This window comes from Rattus norvegicus, chromosome 14 (genome assembly GCF_021556685.1).
Source record: "Rattus norvegicus strain SHRSP/BbbUtx chromosome 14, alternate assembly SHRSP_T2T, whole genome shotgun sequence".
NCBI classification, from domain to species: Eukaryota; Metazoa; Chordata; class Mammalia; order Rodentia; family Muridae; genus Rattus; species Rattus norvegicus.
The window spans coordinates 62,436,747-62,461,030 of NC_141547.1; the positions used below are offsets into that span (position 1 = coordinate 62,436,747).

General features: G+C 44.9%; 1 protein-coding gene and 1 long non-coding RNA gene across 3 annotated transcripts in view; one reads left to right on the plus strand and one right to left on the minus strand.

The window, feature by feature from the left end:
* Window positions 1-1,798, minus strand: part of Slc34a2 (solute carrier family 34 member 2) — a 43,282-nt gene extending 41,484 nt beyond the window's left edge. Inside the window, exon 1 of the mRNA XM_087584431.1 lies at window positions 1,560-1,798. The gene's annotated coding sequence lies outside the window, so the exon portion shown is untranslated. The remainder of the gene's footprint in view (window positions 1-1,559) is intronic.
* A 14,026-nt stretch (window positions 1,799-15,824) lies between these two features.
* Window positions 15,825-24,284, plus strand: part of LOC148001366 (uncharacterized) — a 46,045-nt gene continuing 37,585 nt past the window's right edge. The window contains exon 1 of one of the 2 annotated variants that reach the window (XR_015637048.1): window positions 15,825-16,163. This is a non-coding gene — a long non-coding RNA (uncharacterized LOC148001366). The remainder of the gene's footprint in view (window positions 16,164-24,284) is intronic. The other variant, XR_015637047.1, reaches the window with a different exon arrangement.

The window sequence follows — 24,284 nt, forward strand, 5'->3', positions numbered from 1 at the left end:
CTTCAGGTGCATCCCAACACTTGAAAAGCTGAGACAGGAGGATCAGACATTCAAGGTCAGCCTGGATCACATAGGAAGACACTGTTGGGGACGGTGAAGAAGGGAAAGGAAGGGAGAGCTAAAAGGTGCCGTGGGCCGGGTGGGGAGCTGCCTAATACAGCTGGCCGTGGTGGTATGTACTTGTGTCCTAGACATTTGAGAAGCTGAAATGAGAGGATTCCTTGAGCCCAGCTCTTGAATTGAGCACTAACCTGGGCAATATAATAATAAGACAATACCACACAAACACACATGCATATACACACACAGAGAGAATAAATAAGTAAAAATAGAAAATATAAACAAATCAAAAAGCTATGAGATACCATTGGGAGTACACTAGAGGTGATTAAGTTACAAACCACCCAATTTTATAAATGCCCTTGTGGGACCTTGTGCTGGTTAGTTTTTTGTCACCTTGATACCAGCTAGAGTCATTCTGGGGACCCAGAGAGTGCCTCCACGAGGTTAGACTATATCGAAGTCTGGGAAAGATTTTTTGGTTAATAATTGGTTTTGTGGGGTGGCCCAGCCCACTGTGTGTGGACTCACACTTGGGCAGGTGGTCCCGCATTACATAAGAAAAGTAGTTGAACAAGCTAGGGAAAGTAAACCAGTAAGCAGCTCTTCTCAACTGGACACCAAGTTTTTAAATGAAAGAAACCCCTTCCTTCCCAAGTTGCTTTCACTTACAGTGTTTACCATAGCAATGGAAAGCAAACTAGGACAGGCTCCCAGAATAGACTTTTCTAATTGGCAAAGTAAGCCTGTCTCTGACAGTCTAAGTCTCTTGGGTCTTCAAGACCACCTAGATGTATGGCTTCCTGCTCATCTCAGACAGACCAGGAGCAGCATGGCCTAGATCATTTTCCTTGAGACTCCAAATGGTTCAGGCCTAAAAGAAGTTTCACAGAGCAGGTTTAAGAATGTGCCGAGAAGGTTTAACCTGCCCTTAATCCTTTCTTGGTTCACTGGAGTGTGTACGAGGAGGGGAGGGGGAGGGGAGGCTGTGGCAGCCATCAGCTCACATTTGGGATTAACTGTGAAGTCCAAGGGGCACCAAACCACAGTCCTTCTGAAAGGAATTCACTTACTCCTTCCTGGCTTAGTCACAAGGTTCAGAATAAAGCACTGTTCAACAAAAGAGACACAGGATAGTGACCAGGATGCGCGGAACTCAAGTCGTGGCTCTGTCCCTAAAAGGGTCATCAAGAAGGCTCGGCTCGTCAAACCTCTGCAACTGTGTATTTAGGAGTGGGCTACTTTCTTGAGCTCTGTTCACCTGACCTCTGCCATTTTTAGCCTTCTCTTTCCATTCTCTTCTCCCACAGACCCACAAGAGCAGAGGTCACATTGAATTAGCTGTATGTAGGTCACCTAACCCTGGTGCCAGGAATTGGATTTTCATGTTACAGCTTAAAGTCAACAATTTCACACAGGTTGTCCCCCCCCACCCCCCCACCCCACCCCCCGCTCCAGGGTCACAGGGGTTACCTGGACAGGTGAAGCTTGCCTCTTACCTCAGGTGGTACATGTCTTATTTCCATCGCTTTAGTCTCTGAAACCTGGGTACTTGATATGATACCAGGTTAGACCAGCTCCCTTGAGTTTAAACTGGAGATCTCGGTGCCTTAATGCACTGAGGACAAACCGTTCAGGACAAGTATTGACTTGTGAGCCACATAGCCTGGGGCTCGAATGCTACAGGAAGTCCTCACCATGCTATGCAAAGTGCAATCTTCTGCCTCTCCACTCTAGTGGAGAGCTTAGACTCTGTTCTCCTAACCCCAATCCAACTGGTTGGACCAGGGGAGACATCAGACCTGAGCTGGACTAATTAGCTCCTTGCATAGTATTTTGAAATAGTGCTGAAATGTTAGTCCCTCAGTGCCGGGACAATTGAAGGAATACTGAGGTCTGTGGACATCCTTTTTCTACCCTGTGAAGCCAAGAGCATGGAGGCATGTACCTATGATCTCATCACTTGAGGATAGAACCAGAAGGAGCAAGAGTTCAAGGCAAGCCTTGGCTACGTACGGAGTTCCAGGCTAGCCTAGCCTACACATCTTGTGTGATTGTCTCTAAAAAAATTGAGTGTGCTGCTGCATACCTATAGCTGTAGCACTTGGGAGGTAGAGGCAAGATGATCGTGAACACAAGGTGTTCCAAGATTACTTATGAAGTCATAGGCCAGCCTGCACTACTTGACTACTTGACACACTGACTCAAAAATTAAAAGGTCAACAAAACAAATGACAACAACAACAACAACAAAACACGAGAGAGAGAGAGAGAGAGAGAGAGAGAGAGAGAGAGAAACATGCTGTTAGTGCTTATGATGCTCCACTCAGCCAACCCATACAAAAGCCTGTAGAATAAGTGACTTTTAGCTCATGTAAAAGACAGTAGGAAATAGGATCAGAGAAGGTGAGGCTAGGCAAAGAAGGCAATGGAGTTTTGGGAAAGCTTTCCAGAAAACCATGAGGAACAGGCAAAGCTTAGCAGGTGTGTTGCCTGGCTAACTTTCTCCAGAGTAGTTACAGGAGTGTGCTTTCATGCCCTACTATATTACTGTTCATATAGAAGGGACAACAAGATGACAGAAAGTAAATAATTCATTTTAGTAATTTCTGTTTCCTTTATTTTAAGACAGGGTCTTAAGTATTCCAGTCTGACCTTAAACTCAATGTATAGCTCTATACAGCCCCTATAGGCTCATATGCTTGAATACTTGGTCCCCATTTGGTGGAACTGTTTGGGAAGGATTAAGAGGTGTGGTCTTATTGGAGGAGGTGTGTCACTGTGAGGGGGGAGGTCTCAAAAGATGCTTGTCATCCCAGTGCGCTCTCTCTCTCTCTCTCTCTCTCTCTCTCTCTCTCTCTCTCTCTCTCTCCTCTGCTTATGAATCAAGATATAAGCTCTTATTCAGGCATGCCTTTAATCCCAGCTCTTGGGAGGCAGAGACAGGAGGATCTCTGTGAATTTAAGACCAGCCAGATCTACCTAGCACATTCCAGGACAGCCAGGACTACATGCCTCAAAACCCAAACAAAACAAAACGATGTAAGCTCTCAGCTTTTCCTGCTGACATTGCCCTGCCATCATGAATTCTAGCCCTCTGAAATGTTAATCCCAATTAAATCCTTTATTTTATAAGGTGCCATGATCATGACTTTTGTCACAGTAACAGAAAAGTAACTAAGACACCCAGCTTTATTTGGTGCTAAGGGATTGAATTCAGAGCTCCATACATGGTAGTCAGGCATAAAATATACCAACTAAGCCACAGCTCCAGCCCTCGCCTTAATAAGTGTCTTTGTTATCTTTGTTTGTTTGTTTTTAAGATTTATGAGTTGGGGGGTTGGGGATTTGGCTCAGTGGTAGAGAGCTTGCCTAGCAAGCGCAAGGTCCTGGGTTCGGTCCCCAGCTCCGAAAAAAAAAAAAAAGATTTATGAGTTGGACATGATAGTGCATGCCTTTAATCACAGCACTCAGGAGGCAAAGGCAGGCTGATCTCTGTGAGTTCAAGGCCAGGCTGGTCTACAAAGTAAATTCTAGGACAGCCAGAACTGTTATACAGACAAACCCTGTTTCAAAACAAACACAAAAACAAACAAACAAACAAAAAACAAAACCGAAAAAAGCCCAATACCAAATTATATTTCTTTCTATCTATCTATCTATCTATCTATCTATCTATCTATCTATCTATCTATGAATGAACGAACGAACGAATGAATGATTGGGAGTTTTGCCTGCAAGTACACTTGCATACCAGAAAAGGGCATTGGGTTATTTGGCAAAGATCACACAACCAGGATCGGCTTCATAAAACTGGTTTGCGTATTGCGAGTGGGGAGGAGGCAGGGGTATTCGTACCCTTGGGTAGGTGGCCACTATCTCTGGGGCAAGGTTTGTGTGGCCGTACACAATTGGGCAGGACAGAGGTGTTGGAAGGTGCTTCATCTGCATACTGAGAGGTTGTAGGGGGCAGGGTAGAAACCTTATAAAATCAAACAAGGAGTGGCAGGGCAATGTAGAGTTGATGGTGGGAGAGCTGACTTTACAGCACCAGCTTGGAAGTGGGAGAGAGCCAACTCCTGTCATCCTCATCTGAGATGTGCGGTGTTGAAGTTCTCCATGACCTTCCTCCATAGTCCTGGGCTATATGGTCCCACAGGATTCCATAGGACTACAGCTATAGACTGTTGTGAGCCACCACGTGGGTGGAAATGAAAATCAGGTCCTCTGGAAGAGCAGCTAGCAGTGCTCCTAACTGCTGAGCCATCTCTAGCTCCTGCTTGTTTGGACACGAGGTCTTACTATGTAGCTATGGCTGGCTGTCCTAGACTCACTATGTAGATGAATCTGGCCTCAAAATCATAGAGATCTGCCTGCCTTTGCCTCCGGAGTACTAGGATGTGCACCTCTACCCAACTTCGCAGTAATACATTTCTAACCCTAGGGTCTAGTTATTTAAAATAAAAATTTATAGGGTCTAATAGAAGTTTCACACCCAGTTCATTTGTATTTTCATTCAGTGAAGGTACATTGAATATCTGCCATTAACCAGGCACCAGTGTTGAGGACCAGAGGAGACAAGAAAAATAGCATTTACATCTTTCATACGGAAGAGATCACAGGCAAGGAGATATTAAACAAGCTAAGCACTGTGTGGGTGGGGAATGGAAAGGTGGCAGGCGTTAGTGAAGCCTGGCTGAGGGAGACACAAATAAAGTCATTCTCCTCCCTGCTCCCTGCATTTCTGTGTCATCCTCCTGGACCTCACAGTCTTCCCAGATGAAGACTTCTTGCCTCAGAGAATCATGGGCAGCATCCCAAGATGGGGACAAAGAAACCAGACAATCACATTCTCTTTCCAATGAGCTCTTAGGGAGAACTCCTGGTTTTTAGAAGGAGTTATTGTGTGCCTGGTAGGTAGTCAGAAAGCTGTCCTGTAGAACCTGCAGATTATGTCAGCCATGGAATTAAGGTTCCCTGTGGATGAGATGGCTTCCTTCTCCATGGTTTAGCAATCAAAGGCTCTGCCCTGAAGACTAGAATCAATAGCTGAACACAACCATCACTAATTCACTGGAAGATCTGGAGGTGTTTTAGTCTCAATCTCTCTCTGTCGTCCTAAAATGACCTACCTTGGAGACTTCCTCTGGTCTGACTCCTTGACAGGAAGCTGTGTGACCAGAAGCCTCTTGCTGATTGCTCTAGGAATAGCAACTGTCCTGCTCAGCTCCAAAAGACAGTCTGTGACACCACTTACACCCTCTGCACGGCTGGTGTCCTTGCAGGATTCATTTCTGTGCACCTGGTACCTTCCCCTGAAGGTTGTTCATAAAACTTCCACCTGCTTCCAGCAAGAAATCCTGGGACAGAGTCCAGTTATGCTTCACACGCCACAGGCATGTGTGTAATCCAATTTAAGATGGTACTTGATTGGGTTTCTGGAACCATTCTGTCACTCTTCAACCCCAGGAAGAAGAATAAGAAATGTCTGTGTGTGTGTCTCTCTGTGTGTGTGCACATGCGCATATAAAAGCCCCAGGTCAACACTAGTGTCTCTCTCAGCAACTCTTCACCTTTAGTGAGACAGAGTCCCTTACTGACTGAACACAGTACTTGTTGAGACCTGAAACTGTGTGTGTGTGTGTGTGTGTGTGTCTGTCTGTCTGTCTGTCTGTCTGTCTGTCTCTGTGTGTGTATGTTTGTGTAACAACAATGAAAGCAAAATGAGAGCATGGGAAGGGCTGGAAGGAAAAAAAGGAAGGGAGAAATTATATATAATATTAAATATTATAATAAAATATATGTCTGTATAATGTAATATATTTATATAATGTATGTAAATATATACACGCATATGTATATATGTATAATTATATGTATTATATGTATGTCGTTTGAAACAGGGTTTCTCTGTGTAGCCCTGACTGTCCTAGAGCTCACTCTGTGGACCAGGCTGGCTTTAAACTCAGATCCACCTGCCTGCGCCTCCCAAGTGCTGGGACTAAAGGTGTGTGCTGCCACCCCCAGCTGTAATTATATTTTAATTTCAAAAATAGAAAGAAAGAAGGGATGTGATAGCAGCAGCTGAGGACATACCTGAATGCTTGCCTAACAGGTACATGCTCTAGCTCTGTTCCTAATACCGGGGAGGGGGAAGGGAGGAAGAAACCGAGAGAAAGAATCTCTCATACATGCAGGCTCCTTGGGGCCAGCTCAGATCTCTCAAACTTCTGAGGACATATTTTCCAGGAGATGGGTGGCCAATGACAAAAGCAGCATCTGGAAAAAAAAAAAAAAAAACAGAAAGAAGAGACGAGCTCTGACATTTAGCCCATTGTGTAATTTATCAGGACTCAAAAGCCGAATTCACCAGGCAATTACGTCACTACAGCATTTAACAGGTCAGCAGAATCTGTGTCACTGGGGTAAGGGGCAGGGTCTATGGGAAATCACTTGTTTAGAATATGTAGGACTCTGGGTTCTAAGCTCAGGAGAGAGAGAGAGAGAGAGAGAGAGAGAGAGAGAGAGAGAGAGAGAGAGAGAGAGACAGAGAGACAGAGAGAGAGAGAGAGAGAGAGAGAGAGAGAGAGAGAGAGAGAGAGAGAGACTCTTTTGATCTGCCTGAATCAACTGCTACTGCAGCAGCTTGCCCCAGGAAACTAAGCAAGGAGAAGGAGTGTGGACCTTCAGCATCATGGCTATGATATCTACCTCCTAAGTTCAGCCAAGAACATCACACAACTTCCGGGGTAATCACCGAGAGTCTAACAGGGAAGGGAAGGAAAAGGACTTTGCTGTGATACTGGTTGCAACTAGAAAACTGATGTGTATCCATGGACAAGAGTCCCCCTGCTAAATTCTATCCCAGCTATCGCTCCCGCCCCCTAGTCGCCTGTGTGATTTGGCATACATAAATGCTTAAGTAGTTCCCCTCCATTACCGCTGAAGTAGAACTAAAGGGTTTATAAAGTGTGAAATGAGAAACGGACTCGGGTTGGCTTCATGCTAGGTGCTGCCCAGGTGAGTGCCTGGCCTCCCAGACTTCCAGCTCTCAGGTCAGAACGTGATCAGTGACTATTTTAAGGCCACATTATGAAGTCTGCCCAATGCTTCCTAAATTAGGAGAATGTGATGGGTCACACGAAGCTTTCCACGTGCTAATTGTTTCCAGGACCTTGTGTATTCAAGGTGACTAATAAGCAGTTAAACCATTAAATACGTAAAACAAAAAAAGGTTTTTTTTTTGAGTCAGGTTCTCAGTATGTAACCCTGGTTGCCTGGAACTCTTTATATAGACCGAGCTGGTCTTGAACTCACAGAGATCTGCCTGACTCTGGCTCCTGAATGCTATGTGCTACCACAGCAGGCTAGAGAGAACTGTAAACCCAACATTTCCCTTTCCAAAGGTCCGTTGTCAAGGTTGGGGATTTAGCGCAGTGGTAGAGCGCTTGCCTAGCAAGCGCAGGGCCCTGGGTTCGGTCTCTCTTGTCTCAGAAGCAGAGAGCACAGTCTCCGCACCTTCCCTTAAGTTTTCAGTTTCATCTAAAAATGGTGACTCTTTTGTGCTTTCTCTTGGGCTATCATGATTGGGGTGAAGCTGGGCTAGGACAAAGAAAGGAGCCATGAGGGAGACTAAAGTATTTAGTGATACAGTTCTCACAGTGTCTCTGTTGAGTCACAAAATTAATAATAGCGTACGTAATGTTTCCTTCACCTTGCCTTTCAGAGGGTCGGGCACGCAGCTCAGTTGACAGGGTGGAGAAAACCCTGGGTTCATTTCCTAGCCCTCTATAAAAATGTGTTATTGCGGGACTGGAGAGATGGCTCAGTGGTTAAGAGCACCGACTGCTCTTCCAGAGGTCCTGAGTTCAAATCCTAGCAACCACATGGTGACTCACAGCCATCTATAAATGAGATCTGATGCCCTCTTCTGCTGTGTCTGAAGACAGCTAAAGTGTACTCATATATAATAAATAAATAATCTAAAAAATGTGTTATTGTATGTGTCTGCAGTCTCAGCACTAGGGAGTATAGGCAGGAAGATCAGGGGTTCAATGCCATCCTTGGCTGTATAGCATGAGACCAGGTCTCAGAAAACAAGAATACCGCTTCCTCTCTTATCTCTCTGAGTGCACACTCCTTTCTCTTTCTCTCCCCTCCCTTTTCCCCGTGGTGACTCCCCGGGCTTTGGTCCTTGGGGCCACTGAACCCACTCACCTGAGAGCAGCTTCCCAATAAACCTGCCTTTGACACAATCTAAAAGGAAGGAAGGAAGGAGGGAAGGAAGGAAGGGAGGAAGGAAACGAGATTACTGAGGCTGGCAGATGGCTGAGCGTGTGAACACTCCTGTCACACAAGCCTAATAAACTGAGGTCAATGCCAAGAACCAAATGTAAAGGAGCCAGATTTGGCAGCACACAGACGTAACTCCAGCATCCCTAATTCAAGATGGGAGGTAGAGGCAGAGACTCACCTAGAAGCTGGCCCAAGGCTGAAACAAGGAAGACTGCATCAACAGGGTAGATGCAGAAGGCCAACAGCTAGAAGTTGTCCTACGGCCCTCAGAAGCTCACCACCACCTCACATACTCCCCGACAACTCACACATAATGAAAAAAGAAGAAAAAAAGCCGCCTTTTTATTTTACCCCCTGTTCATCTGCTAAAACCCAAAGCCAAGTAGCCACCTTTGACTCTTACAGCTTTAAGCCCACCCACCTCCTTCTAATCCTATCCCTCCATCTCCAATCTGCTCTGAACCAGCTCTAAGTTAAGGCCAAACTCTGGGCCCTTCCCCCGTGCCTGGCACCAGTTACTGTGGTCCCCGCACTGGGCCTGGCTGTGTCTCTGTGGGGCAGCATGCCCACACTCTCTGACCACAGCCAGACCCACTCCATCTTGCCTGTGTGATTATAAAGCCCAGTCCAGGCTGTGCCTCCTTATCACACGTCAGGTCCGCTTTAGAGTGCCCAGGCACCGCCCCTCCAAACACAGTGCTCCACAGGTCTGCCTTGCACTGGGGTCTTATTGCTTACAAAACTATCATCTCCCTCACTAGGTTCATGTCCTGGGCTGGAGCCATGACTGGCTAGAGGAGGGTACTCTTATACTGAGGGGGTGTCTAGAAATCCTGGTAGGTTGCAACCCGAGGGGCTGCTTACTTGCTGTAGGCATCACACAGCACCCAGCTTGGCTAACTTCTCAGAACACAGAAGGAGGGATTCCAGGAGTGTGGCCATTGTCCATCAACCAAGATCCTGTCGTGTTGGAGACAGTCTCCTCACAATGAATGGGGCCTGTTTCAGGGTGTGTCCTCGTGTTTGGCTTAACGCTCTGTTGTTCCCATCTTGAAACTCAGAAGACATTTTTGCTGGACAGTCAACATTTTTCTTTGGCAAAAAGCCTAGAAAACTATATAGAGGACCTGACCATTACACAGGGAAGTCTTGAGGTTCAGGGCCTTGCCTCTTTCTTCTCATCCTTGTCTCAGGGAGATGGCTAAGTTCCATCTCCTCAAACAAGTGTTCATTATCTTTGGCTAGCCTAATTATGTAGCACAGGATGCCCTCCACCTCAATTCACAACATTCCTGTTGCCTTAGCCTCCACTGGGATCATGGGCATGAACGCATGTGTTCTTTTTTTCAAAGGCATGTAGGCACTTACATTTAATAAGATACGCATTTACCTGAAAGAGTTCCTATATTCTAAGGGGACTTGTGAGGTTACATATATTTCGTGTGAAAAGAATTCTCAGGCTGGAGAGATGGCTCAGTGGCTAAGAGCACTGACTGCTATTCCAAAGGTCCTGAGTTCAATTCCCAGCAACCACATGGTGGCTCACAACCATCTGTAATGGGATCTGATGCCCTCTTCTGGTGTGTCTGAAGATAGCTACAGTGTACTCATGTAAATAAAATAAATTAATAAATCTTTAAAAAAAATTCTCACTTGGGTACCAGTAGCTGCTGCACGATTCTCTTAATACTTGCAAAGCTCCCTTGGTGAACAGTTGGGAGGAGGACACAGACTTGGAACTTAAAGCAGAAATTGAAGGTTCAGTCAGCCGAGGCTGCACCGTGAGTTCGAGGGCAGCCTAGGCTGCGCTGTAAAGCTCTGCCTCAAGACAAACAAAACAGTATTGGAGGTACAGTTCAGTTAGTAGGGTGCTGTCTCATTTGTATAAGCCCTGGGTTTGGTCTCTAGTACGACATCAACTGGATGTGGTGGGACATGTTGTAATGTCAGCACCAGGGAGGTGAACGTAGGAGAATCACTCGGTAGTGAGTTTGAGATCAGAACTTTTCTCAAAAGCCAAACTAAACCAACAATGCCGAGAGGCCTGGATGAAGGAAGAGAAGCAGGAGAAGGAAGGAGGAAAAGAAGGAAGAAGAGGAGAGGGGAAAGGAGGAAGATGAAAAAGGAGGTGAAGAGGAGAAAATAAAAGTAGCCCAAGCACTCCTACTCAGGAAAAGAGGAAGGTGGAAGGCATTTCACTTGCCACTAGGTCTCCTGACGTGAGTTCAATCCCTGGGCAGAGCACACGTGGTAGAAAGAGAGAAACAACTTCTGTGGGTTGTCCTTGAACCTCTATATGCTGGAATGAAAACTATGGCTGTGAGCTCAGCCAGAGGAACAAAGGCTACGCCATCATCCCCAAGGTTTCATCTGCAAGGATCCTCCTCTGTGCCTACCTGTTTTCCCAGCCTGAATATCCAGATACCTAATCATGAATTCCCTTTCTACCTATTAATCAAAACTGACTAGAAGCCAGACACATTGGTGCATGCCCATGATCTCAGCTAGAGGCAGGAGGGATAGGAGTTCAAGGTTTTCCTGGACTACAAATAAGGTTCAAATTTGGCCTGGAATACCCGAGGCCTTATCTCAACAAACAAACTAATACAAAACCGATTTCCAAGCTGAGGGCCCTCTGGCAGCTAAGACAGAAGGATAGTGACTATCAACAATAAAATAAAACCAAAAACATCTGAGTTGTTGGAGACTCCTCTTCCTTTTGTTCCCCACCCCTGCACTGCTGGCATGGACCAAGTGTGACAACAGATAGCATCAGTGGCTTCAAGATCCACCCAGCACTGCTGCCCTAGATCCACCCACAATGCACGTTTGTCATTTAACTGGCTAGGACATTGCTATTAGTCCCCACCCTTCTCTCCATCTGTCTTCCTGACCTAGAATTAAGAGTTAAAAACATGTACTGTGTCTTTGTCTCTTTGAGACTGGACACAGGGTCTGGAACCAGATGGCTGGGGTTGTTGGTTAGGGGTTTTATTTTCCTTCCTTTCTCCTTCCCTTCCTCTCTCCCTCCCTTCTTTCTTTCTGCATTTTCTGGTTTGTTTGTTGTTTTTTTTTTGTTTTGTTTTGTTTTGTTTTGTTTTTGGGTTTTTTGGAGGGGGGGTTGTTTTTGGACAGAATTTCCCTGTGTGGCCTTGGTTATCCTGGAAGTCACTCTGTAAAGCAGGCTGGTCTTGAATCAGAGATCCGCCTGCCTCTGCCTCCCCAGCACTGAGTCTAAAAGCATGCACAACCACCAAGTGCTTGTTTTCAAATTGGTTAAAAGACGACCTCTCACTGAGTAACCAAAGTTGGTCTCCATCCTCCTGCCTCTGCCTCTGTTAAGATGATAAGCCCATGCCACGTGTATAGATTAACAGGAGACAGTGTTTCCTCTGCACTTTGGGGTAGCTGCTGCGAGTTCCAACCCTGAGCTGCTCCAACCCTATTCCCATCTGCAGAGTGCTTTTCTAGCATTTGATCCTTTGCATACAGGGACATGGCAGTGGCACACCTGTGATCCCAGCACAAGCCATAGAGACATGAAACTGAAGGTCAATGAGAAGCAAACCAGTCCCCCTCTAAGAGGAGAGCAATAGCCTGGAGTTCAGAGTCTTCAACCCCAGGTCTTGGGAGTAGTAGCAGGAAGGCCTTGTGAAGGAGGTAAAGGAGTTTAAATGACCCTAGTCCAAAGGCAGGGCCTTGATAAGATTTATTTATTTAATGTAGGAGTGCTCTATCTGCATGCACACCTGCATGCCAGAGAGGACATCAGATCCCATTACAGATGGTTGTGAGCCACCATGTGGTTGCTGGAAATTGAACTCAGGATCTCTAGAAGAGCTGCCAGTGCTCTTAACCGCTGAGCCTTTTCACCAGCCCTGATTTCCTTGTTATTTCTGTGTCATTTAGTTCTAATAAGCCAGAAAAGTCCTCAGTCAGGGTCTTTCATCAGCACTGCCTTCCCTGGGACCGTGTAGGTGAGCGTAGTCTACTGGGACGACACATGTTTTTCCAAGCCCTCTGTTCCAATCCTGCGCCATCTTGAAGAACAGCTAACTAAATCACATCATATTTTTCATCAAGAGACTCTTCACCAGCCAACCCCAATCTGCAACAGAAACCTAGGCCATGGTGAGTTCAAAGCCAGCCTAGGCTATAGAGTTTTCAAAAGTGCTTCATCTCTGTGTGTCACCAGCTTAATACAGCATTCCCAGTAGAATTGTTGTCTGTGTCCTCTTGAGGAGGCCTGAGAGTACAGTGTGGCTGGCAATGCCTGTGTCCCCTCTTTACCACTGGAAGCCCCTCCCTCCATCCCAAGGACTTGTTATCCCAATGCTGATGCTGATGCTGCATCCTGGGTCCAGTCATCTGAAACCTCTCATGTCTGCATGCTTGTTTTCATGTGGCAGGTTGCCTGGCACCAACCAGGCCTTGCTTTTCCATAAATCCTGCTATGTTTTGCTTCAACATTTGTCCTATTTATTTATTTATTTATTTTGGCGATGTTGTGATCGGTTTGTGTTTGCCTTTGAGCTGGCTGCAAACTCACAATATACAGAAGATGACAGTGAACTTCAGAGATCCCGGCTACCTCTGAGTGCTAGGATCACAAACCTGCACAGATATATCCAATCCGTGTGGCCCTGAGATTCGAATCCAGGATTTCATGAATGCCATGTGCGCTACCAGCCTCTGTTTGCTTGAGCAGGATCTCAATCTTCATCAATGATCTTTCTGCCTCTGCTTCCTAAGTCGTGAAATTACAGAGGCGAGCCACTGTACCTGTCCCATCCCTACCTCTATAGATTTGTTAAAAGTGCTAAGTGACCACCTCAATTTATTCTTTATTATTTTTACTATTAAAGACAGGGCTTCTCTGTGTAGCCTTGGCTGTTCTGGAACACCCTCCGTAGAGCAGCCCAGTCTCAAATTCGTAGATCCTCCTGCCTCTGCTTCCGGAGGACTGGGGTTAAAGCCATGTGCCACAACCACTAGGCTCCAATTTAGTCTTTTAAACTGGTGTTTCACATATTAACATATGTGTAGTTACATCACAGACATATTAACATATGTGTGGTTACATCGCAATTTATCTTCCTGTTGGCATAATGGCTATTTCTCTTAAAAAATAGTTTTTTTTAATTGTATTTTTTTTTTGTTTTTATGAGTCAAGGTTTCTCTGTGCAACCCTGGCTGTCCTGGAACTCACTCTGTAGACCAGGCTAGCCTCAAACTTACAGATTGTCCTGCCTCTGCCTCCCAAGTGCTGAGAATTAAAGGTGTGTGGTGTTATGCTCAGCTGAAATCGGTTTGCTTTTTAATCAAATCTGCGTTTACTGATTCATCTAGACTGGTTGAGTAGAAAGCTCCTAGGATCCTCCTCTACCCTTCGTATTGGGGTTACATGGAGTATGGTGCACTGAGCCTGGCTCTTCTGTGTGGCTAGCAAGTTCTCCCGGTTCTGTGGCAAGCAGATTACGGACAGGACTATCTTCCCAGTACCAGATGTGGTCAATGATTGCTGAGTTTGACAGATTCTAGAATCACCCAAGATAAACCTCCCAGACTGTGTGGCTGAGTGGGAGGCATCACCCCTGAGCTGGGTATAGAGGAGAGTGCAAGCCGAGCGCCAGTGTTCATCTTTCTCGCTCTTCCTGACTGCCGGTGCCAGGTGACCAGCTGCCTCAAGCTCACGTCTCCATGACAGCCTCCTTGTGGACTGTACCCACCATAAACCCTGAGGTCATTCACAGCAATGAGGAGAGGAGCCAATACGTGGATATAGTTTAACCTTCTGAGGTCTCTTGGGCATGGCATTTCTACTATTCTCAGTCAGGCAAGAGAAATGTGTAGCAGTGCGCAGAGCAACAGCAGGGACCGTGCCTTGAGTGCAGAGGCATTCCCACCTCTGTCTTTTTTTTTTTTTTTAATTAACTTGAGTATTTCTTATATACATTTCGAGTGTTATTCCCTTTCCCGGTTTCCGGGCAAACATCCCCCTCCCCCTCCCCTTCCTTATGGGTGTTCCCCTCCCAACCCTCCCCCCATTGCTGCCCTCCCCCCAACAGTCTAGTTCACTGGGGGTTCAGTCTTAGCAGGACCCAGGGCTTCCCCTTCCACTGGTGCTCTTACTAGGATATTCATTGCTACCTATGAGGTCAGAGTCCAGGGTCAGTCCATGTATAGTCTTTAGGTAGTGGCTTAGTCCCTGGAAGCTCTGGTTGCTTGGCATTGTTGTACATATGGGGTCTCGAGCCCCTTCAAGCTCTTCCAGTTCTTTCTCTGATTCCTTCAACAGGGGTCCTATTCTCAGTTCAGTGGTTTGCTGCTGGCATTCGCCTATGTATTTGCCATATTCTGGCTGTGTCTCTCAGGAGCGATCTACATCCGGCTCCTGTCAGTCTGCACTTCTTTGCTTCATCCATCTTATCTAATTGGGTGGCTGTATATGTATGGACCACATGTGGGGCAGGCTCTGAATGGGTGTTCCTTCAGTCTCTGTTTTAATCTTTGCCTCTCTCTTCCCTGCCAAGGGTATTCTTGTTCCCCTTCTAAAGAAGGAGTGAAGCATTCACATTTTGATCATCCGTCTTGAGTTTCATTTGTTCTAGGCATCTAGGGTAATTCAAGCATTTGGGCTAATAGCCACTTATCAATGAGTGCATACCATGTATGTCTTTCTGTGATTGGGTTAGCTCACTCAGGATGATATTTTCCAGTTCCAACCATTTGCCTACGAATTTCATAAACTCGTTGTTTTTGATAGCTGAGTAATATTCCATTGTGTAGATGTACCACATTTTCTGTATCCATTCCTCTGTTGAAGGGCATCTGGGTTCTTTCCAGCTTCTGGCTATTATACATAAGGCTGCTATGAACATAGTGGAGCACATGTCTTTTTTATATGTTGGGGCATCATTTGGGTATATGCCCAAGAGAGGTATAGCTGGATCCTCAGGCAGTTCAATGTCCAATTTTCTGAGGAACCTCCAGACTGATTTTCAGAATGGTTGTACCAGTCTGCAATCCCACCAACAATGGAGGAGTGTTCCTCTTTCTCCACATCCTCGCCAGCATCTGCTGTCACCTGAGTTTTTGATCTTAGCCATTCTCACTTCCCACCTCTGTCTTAAAGCAGTGCCCTGTGATGCATGCCACAGCAGCACTGAGGGGCCACTCCAGAGTCCCCGCTGGACACCTACTGTTGAGGCTGCTTCAGATAATGACTCATGCCAGGCAGCACCTGATCTCTACCAGGAAACGAAAAATCCCCTTGAAGAGGTGACTGGTTTCCTGCTATGGCCACACCTGCCCCGGTGCTGGGAAGACCCTGGTAGGTCCCTGGTCACTTGTGGAAATGGTCTGTTACCTCTGCCAGGAATTCCAGATGCAATTGCAGCTTACATGAAACATTTGGGGGGAGTTTATCAGCCACTAAGGCTTAACACTGGTTACTTTGTCACTTGCAGTTACTGAATCACTGAAAGTGGAGATGCCTTCGTTGCGGTTCAGTTCCTCGGAACTCCCCTAGATGCTGTGAATGAGGCTTTGCACTCAAGCATGCACACGCTGGGGCTCTGCCACCTTCTTTGCACAGAGCCTTTCCGGTTGCACTTTGGATCCCTTGTCTCTTATTGGGAACTTAAAAGACAAGCCGATCTGGGGATCCGTCAGCAGAGTGCTTGCTTAGCATGTAGGAGGCCCAGGGTTTAGTCCCCAGCACCACATAAACTGAGCATGTGGTACACACCAGGAATTCCAGCACTCAGAAGATGGAAACAGGATCAGAGGTTATCTTCAGCTACAGAGTAAGTTCCAGACTAACCTAAGATCTTATCTCAAGGGAAAAACAACAACGACAACAGTAACAGCAACAAGAAAAAAAATTGGTTGAATCAGGTATGGTGGCAAACTCCTAGGCCAGATAGTGGATTCCTGGACATTTTAAAGTATAGAGTAAGACTCTATCTCAAAAAGAAAAATGGAGCTGGGGGGAGGATGAGCAAGGAAGAGGAAGATGAGGAAGCAGAGGGAGACAAGAAGGAGGAGGATCAAAAGGAGGAGGAGGAAGAGGAGGGTCATGAGGAAGAGAGGAGGAGGGGAGGGAGGGAGGAGGAGAGGGAGGGAGGGAGGAAGAAGAAGAGAACATCTCTGGCTCCATTGTCAGTCCACTGGGCACCAGCACTCTGACCTTCTAGAATACACTGCTCCCTCACTCAAGTTTTGAATGGTGGTACCACCTCCCTCTTAACTGCAAAGGTGATATGGGAGTTGGGGTGTTGACTTGACTAGACAACGTGTGTTCCTACACCAATCAGGCTTGAAGGCAGGCATGAGATGGAGTCAAGGGTAGTGATATAATAAGACTCTGTAGGCCACAGGAATTGGCTCATCCTGGCCTTGGGACTGCTCTGGAGTAGATGGCAAACTTGAACTTCTGCTGTTGGCCCTCAAGTGTTGAGATTATAGGCATGTACTGTGTTGGCTCAGCTGAAATGAGATTTTCAGTTTCTTTGGAAGCTCTGCTGCTCTTTTCTGCTGAATGTGAACTTGAGAGGATGTGAACCTGGACTCCCAGGACTTACCAAACTTCTAACCAAGATTAAAACATTGCAGAAGACTCTCAAGACCTATTGGCATTTCACTCCCAGATCAAGCGATACCAAAGGCTGAAATAAACTCTCAGCTTTCCCCTTCATTATTAATGTGTTTGCTTATGGTAAGCTGAGTTAGGTTTCTACGTTTATAGCGTATAATGTTGGCCGTGAGATCATGTCTCAAAACAAGCAAAGGAGCAAATAAAAACAAAAATAGTGGGGCAGAAAAATCACTTGGGCAATATAATGACTTTCTTAACATATTTAAATATCATATAAAAAAGAGTGATATCTAAGCTAGGCATGGTGGCACATGACTTTAATCTCAGCATTTGGGAGGCCGAGGCAGGAGGATCTTTGATAGTCTGGGGCCAGTCTGGTATATATACTGGACACTAGAAGAGCCAGGAATACATAGAGAGAGACCTTGTCTAAAGAAACAAGGGAAAGAAAGACTAGACCGAGACAGCAAAACTTATCAACTGAATATAGGTCAGCAGCTTGATGTTTTGCTTTGTAAATATTTATTCATTTATATTTATTTAAGTTTTTATTTCTTTCTTTCTATGTGTGTGCACAGATGAGACTGCAGGTAAACACTTGCCATGGTATACACGTGGAGGTCAGAGGACAATTTCTGAGACTTAGTTTTTCCATTCTGTCTTGTTGAGATGGGGTCTCATTGCTGCTGCTGCTGCTGCTGCTGCTGCTGCTGATGGTGGTGGTGGTGGTGGTGGTGGTGATGATGGTGATGATGATGATGATGATGACAACAATGACAATGATGTTTGCTCCGTGCCAGCTGACTTTTTAGGTCATTCTCCTGTCTCTGCCTCATATCTCAGAGTAGGAGTGCTGGGGTTGCAGAGACACAGAATCCAGTTATTTGGAGCTGGGATTTTTGAGACTTGCAGAGACAAAACTCAGATCATCAGGCTTGTGCAGCAGTCATTTTTACCCATTTAAGCCAGCTTCTCAGCCCACTTTGTTTCTAGAAAGACAGGTCTCTGGATTGCATCAATGAGGAGCAGGATCCCCACTGGAGTGACCGTCTTGTTCAACATGGAAACTGACCCTTGTGACCTTCTGGGAGTTACTACTTCAGGGAATGCTCCTTTTGCTTAGGGGATGTCATACTTAGATAAAGTAGCAAGTGTGATTTCCATCCATGACCCTAGCACATCAGGGTCTACAATAGATTCTTCTAATAATAAAAGGTTTTATCCAGGTGTGGTGGCACACACTTGTAATCTCAATCTATGGGAAGCAAAGACAGAGGGATCCAGAGGTCAAACTCAACCTTGGCTGCACAGTGAGTTAAAGGCTGACCTGAGCTACATATGACCCTGACTCAATAAATCCGAGACTCAGAAAGAGAAAAGACAGAAATGAAGACAAGAAAGAGCTTTGTTTTCATTTTTATTTTTATGTATATGCATGTTTTGGCTGTACAGATGTCTGTTTACCACATAATGTGAAGTGCCAATGGGGGACAGAAGATGGCATCAGATCCCCTGTGTGGTGATTTAAATAAGAATGGGATCTATATTTGAATTGAATATAGGCTCATATTTGAATGCCTAGTAACCAGGGAGTGGCACTGTTTGAAAGGATTATAAGGACTAGGAGGTGTGGCCTTGTTGGAGAAAGTATGTCACTGTAGGGTGGGCTTTGAGTTTTCAAAAGCCTACATCAGGCCCAGAGTCTCTCTGCCCACATACAGGTTGATATAGAGGGATGTTAACACAGTAACAATTCCACTGTGGTTGGAATATATAGATATGCCCTCAGCACATACCTTTAATCCCTCTGGCTGGAATACAGACACATCCTTTATCCCAGTGAAGGTAAAATTAGTTTGTAAAAAAAGAAGAAAGAAAGAAAAGCAGTTTATGTGATATCTTTTTTTTTTATTAACTTGAGTATTTCTTATTTACATTTCGAGTGTTATTCCCTTTCCCGGTTTCCGGGCAATCATCCCCCTAATCCCTCCCCCTCCCCTTCTTTATGGGTGTTCCCCTCCCCATCCTCCCCCCATTGCCGCCCTCCCCCCAACAATCACGTTCACTGGGCGTTCAGTCTTAGCAGGACCCAGGGCTTCTCCTTCCACTGGTGATCTTACTAGAATATTCATTGCTACCTATGAGATCAGAGTCCAAGGTCAGTCCATGTATAGTCCTTAGGTACTGGCTTAGTCCCTGGAAGCTCTGGTTGCTTGGCATTGTTGTTCATAAGGGGTCTCGAGCTCCTTCAACCTCTTCCAGTTCTTTCTCTGATTCCTTCAACGGGGGTCCTATTCTCAGTTCAGTGGTTTGCTGCTGGCATTCGCCTCTGTATTTGCTGTATTCTGGCTGTGTCTCTCAGGAGCGATCTACATCCGGCTCCTGTCGGCCTGTACTTCTTTGCTTCATCCATCTTGTCTAATTGGATGGCTGTATATGTATGGGCCACATGTGGGGCAGGCTCTGAATGGGTGTTCCTTCTGTGTCTGTTTTAATCTTTGCCTCTCTCTTCCCTGCCAAGGGTATTCTTGTTCCCCTTTTAAAGAAGGAGTGAAGCATTCACATTTTGATCATCCATCTTGAGTTTCATGTGTTCTAGGAATCTAGGGTAATTCAAGCATTTGGGCTAATAGCCACTTATCAATGAGTACATACCATGTGTTTTTTTATGTGATTGGGTTACCTCACTCAGGATGATATTTTCCAGGTCCAACCATTTGCCTACGAATTTCATAAAGTCATTGTTTTTGATAGCTGAGTAATATTCCATTGTGTAGATGCACCACATTTTCTGTATCCATTCCTCTGTTGAAGGGCATCTGGGTTCTTTCCAGCTTCTGGCTATTATAAATAAGACTGCTATGAACATAGTGGAGCACGTGTCTTTTTTATATGTTGGGGCATCATTTGGGTATATGCCCAAGAGAGGTATAGCTGGATCCTCAGGCAGTTCAATGTCCAATTTTCTGAGGAACCTCCAGACTGATTTTCAGAATGGTTGTACCAGTCTGCAATCCCACCAACAATGGAGGAGTGTTCCTCTTTCTCCACTTCTTCGCCAGCATCTGCTGTCCCCTGAGTTTTTGATCTTAGCCATTCTGACTGGTGTGAGGTGAAATCTCAGGGTTGTTTTGATTTGCATTTCCCTTATGACTAAAGATGTTGAACATTTCTTTAGGTGTTTCTCAGCCATTTGGCATTCCTCGGCTGTGAATTCTTTGTTTAGCTCTGAACCCCATTTTTTAATAGGGTTATTTGTTTCCCTGCGGTCTAACTTCTTGAGTTCTTTGTATATTTTGGATATAAGGCCTCTATCTGTTGTAGGATTGGTAAAGATCTTTTCCCAATCTGTTGGTTGCCGTTTTGTCCTAACCACAGTGTCCTTTGCCTTACAGAAGCTTTGCAGTTTTATGAGATCCCATTTGTCGATTCTTGATCTTAGAGCATAAGCCATTGGTGTTTTGTTCAGGAAATTTTTTCCAGTGCCCATGTGTTCCAGATGCTTCCCTAGTTTTTCTTCTATTAGTTTGAGTGTGTCTGGTTTGATGTGGAGGTCCTTGATCCACTTGGACTTAAGCTTTGTACAGGGTGATAAGGATGGATCGATCTGCATTCTTCTACATGCTGACCTCCAGTTGAACCAGCACCATTTGCTGAAAATGCTATCTTTTTTCCATTTGATGGTTTTGGCTCCTTTGTCAAAAATCAAGTGACCATAGGTGTGTGGGTTCATTTCTGGGTCTTCAATTCTATTCCATTGGTCTATCTGTCTGTCTCTGTACCAATACCATGCAGTTTTTATCACTATTGCTCTGTAATACTGCTTGACTTCAGGGATAGTGATTCCCCCTGAAGTCCTTTTATTGTTGAGGATAGTTTTAGCTATCCTGGGTTTTTTGTTATTCCAGATGAATTTGCAAATTTTTCTGTCTAACTCTTTGAAGAATTGGATTGGTATTTTGATGGGGATTGCATTGAATCTGTAGATCCCTTTTGGTAGAATGGCCATTTTTACTATATTAATCCTGCCAATCCATGAGCATGGGAGATCTTTCCATCTTCTGAGGTCTTCTTCAATTTCTTTCTTCAGAGTCTTGAAGTTCTTATTGTACAGATTTTTACTTGCTTGGTTAAAGTCACACCGAGGTACTTTATATTATTTGGATCTATTATGAAGGGTGTCGTTTCCCTAATTTCTTTCTCGGCTTGTTTCTCTTTTGTGTAGAGGAAGACTACTGAATTATTTGAGTTAATTTTATACCCAGCCACTTTGCTGAAGTTGTTTATCAGCTTTAGTAGTTCTCTGGTGGAACTTTTGGGATCACTTAAATATACTATCATATCATCTGCAAATAGTGATATTTTGACCTCTTCTTTTCTGATCTGTATCCCTTGACCTCCTTTTGTTGTCTGATTGCTCTGGCTAGAACTTCAAGAACTATATTGAATAAGTAGGGAGAGAGTGGGCAGCCTTGTCTAGTCCCTGATTTTAGTGGGATTGCTTCAAGTTTCTCTCCATTTAGTTTAATGTTAGCAACTGGTTTGCTGTATATGGCTTTTACTATGTTTAGGTATGGGCCTTGAATTCCTATTCTTTCCAGGACTTTTATCATGAAGGGGTGTTGAATTTTGTCAAATGCTTTCTCAGCATCTAATGAAATGATCATGTGGTTCTGTTCTTTCAGTTTGTTTATATAATGGATCACGTTGATGGTTTTCCGTATATTAAACCATCCCTGCATGCCTGGGATGAAGCCTACTTGATCATGGTGGATGATTGTTTTGATGTGCTCTTGGATTCGGTTTGCCAGAATTTTATTGAGTGTTTTTTCGTCGATATTCATAAGGGAAATTGGTCTGAAGTTCTCTTTCTTTGTTGTGTCTTTGTGTGGTTTAGGTATAAGAGTAATTGTGGCTTCGTAGAAGGAATTCGGTAGGGCTCCATCTGTTTCAATTTTGTGGAATAGTTTGGATAATATTGGTATGAGGTCTTCTATGAAGGTTTGATAGAATTCTGCACTAATCCCGTCTGGACCTGGGCTCTTTTTGGTTGGGAGACCTTTAATGACTGCTTCTATTTCCTTAGGAGTTATGGAGTTGTTTAACTGGTTTATGTGTTCCTGCTTTAACTTCGGTACCTGGTATCTGTCTAGGAAATTGTCCTTTTCCTGCAGATTTTCAAGTTTTGTTGAATATAGGAAAAAAGCAGTTTAAAAATAAAAATGGTGTCTAATTGAGTGACAGACAAAATGGTGAATCAGAGAAAGACTTGGCAGACTAGTATATGCCTAACTCTCATGAGAACAGAGAGAAAAAGAGAGGCTACTTAAGAGGAAGCAGCTCAGAAAAAGAAAAAGTTTGCAGAGCGAACAAGCTAGACTCAGGTGAGAACAAAAACAATCCAGAAAATGAGAAGGAGCCAGGAGATTAGAACACAGTGCTAAAGTCAGTATGAGGCCAAGCACAGTAATTCAGTCAGAAGCTGAAAGAAGCCAGTTTGAGTCAGCTTGGAGAAGAGTTTGAGCAAGAACCAGCCAGCCAGAGAGCAGAGAGAACTAGGAAGGGTGAGTTTATTCAGCACAAAGTCTCAGAGACTGAAAGCATTCTTGGCCTAGATTAGGTTCTACAAAGGCTAGAAGCTTCTAAGGCTAGGCCTGGGCTAGCAGATGGAGGCAGGTAAGTCTCAGAGATGACAATGATATCAGGCAAATAAAAGATACTTTTACATCAGGATATCGCTCTCAGTGACGGCCTACATGATGAGAACGCACTATATCTCTGACACTGTAAGCCTCCAAGTGAATGCTTTCTCTTTTAAGAGTTGCTGTGGTCACGGTGTCTCCTCACAGCGATAGGTACCGTGGAACAGGAGTTACAGAGGTTTGTTAGCTGCCATATGGGTCCTGGGAAACAAACCCGTGTTCTCTGGAACAACAGCTAGTACTTTACATCACTGAGCCATTTTCCAGCCTTATTTATTGTCTGCCTGTCTGCCTGCCTGCCTGCCTGCCTGCCTGCCTGCCTATCATCTATCTATCTATCTATCTATCTATCTATCTATCTATCTATCTATCTATCTATCTTTCCTTCCTTCCATCTATCTATCTATCCATCTATCCATCCATCTATCTATCTATCTATCTATCTATCTATTTATCTATCTATCTATCCATCTATCTTTCCTTCCTTCCATCCATCTATCTATCTATCCATCCATCCATTCATCCATCCATCCATTCATCCACTCATCCATTTGAGATTCACAGTGTCTTTTAGTACTAACGTCCCTGAGACATCCCTCAGCCTACTAAACTAGTCAGCTTCGTTCAGGCCAGCATTTCCCAAGGACCTGTGGCCATGAGGCCCCGAGGAATCTAACAGGTCACTGCTGTAAAGGAGTGGAGCCTGGGACACAGATTCAGCAAATAATTTAATTCTCCTCTAGATTAGTCGGCAGTCTTGGCAGAGAAAATTATCTCAGCTGCACAGATGGCAAGTCCGTTTTCCTGGAGGGAGAAGAGACTTTGAGGTTTGCGAGCAGAAGGAAGACGTGAAGACACGAGAGCGCTGCAGGCCCACACCACACTGTGTTGAGTCACAAGTGAGGGGCTTGGAGTGACACTGGAGTCTAGGAATAGACTGTGCATTGGTCTGGCAGATCTGGTTTAGCTCTCTTGCTTGTTTGTTGTATTCCGCAGGGTTGTGTGTTTGTTTGTTTGTTTAGTTTTGTTTTCTTTGGTTGGCTAGTGGTTGATTTGTTGATGGTATGCCATCCTGACTGACCTGGAGCTTGTTACAGAGATCCCAAACTGGTCTTGAGTGTACGCCAATCCATCTGTCCCTATATCATGACTTTTGGAATTGTAGGCATGGACCACTACACCCAGGTAACACCGAGGCTCTTTCAAACAGTTAATTAATTGAAAAATGTTTTCCAGTACCGGTGATTGCAGCAGGAGCCTGAAACATGCCAGGCAAATGCTCTCACACCCTGCCCTGTGCCATCTCATAAGGGTGTAATCTTAAACAACTTAATTAACCTTGCTTGCTTCAAGTTCTTCAATATAAAATGGAAGTAATTACAGTGCACCCTTCTCCAGGAGTTGCATAGGCAGTAAATTAAACTGGGCAAAAATGGAAAAGGCACTCAATAGATGTTAAGTACTTTGCTCCTTTCCTGACCACCACACATGCTAGTACATGGTCAACCATGCTGGCTGTGAGTAATGATCAGCTACTGTGTTCTTATGGCTAGTTTGTTCTCAGACCAGTGCACACTAGTGCACAGGGCTGACTGAGCTAGGCAACGTGCTCATCCCTTAGAAACCAT